We start from the raw sequence: 251 nt of genomic DNA, 5'->3' as shown, positions 1-251 counted from the left end.
GCTTGGGGTGGGGAAAGGGGTTTCTTGGCTCTTTCTGTTTTTTATTCACTGCCCCGCGCCCAGCCCCTGGCCTGCACCCTCTCCCATGACACAAGCCAGGACGTTGGCCCAGCCCCAGTGCACCCGGCCTGGCCGGGGGGAGAGACCGCCCTGGACCTTGTCCTCTTCCTTCCACACCAGTAAAGCTGAAATAAAGAGTCCGCTCTGGATAAAGCCTCTAGGTCACATTACTGGTTGGGGTTTCCAGGGGC

General features: G+C 59.8%; 1 protein-coding gene across 1 annotated transcript in view; it reads left to right on the top strand.

The window, feature by feature from the left end:
- Window positions 1–251, top strand: part of NSD1 (nuclear receptor binding SET domain protein 1) — a 46,420-nt gene that overhangs the window by 45,651 nt on the left and 518 nt on the right.

The sequence above is a fragment of the Alligator sinensis genome, unplaced genomic scaffold, assembly GCF_000455745.1.
Source record: "Alligator sinensis unplaced genomic scaffold, ASM45574v1 scaffold1170_1, whole genome shotgun sequence".
NCBI classification, from domain to species: domain Eukaryota; kingdom Metazoa; phylum Chordata; order Crocodylia; family Alligatoridae; genus Alligator; species Alligator sinensis.
This window is presented reverse-complemented; position numbering and strand designations above follow the sequence as displayed.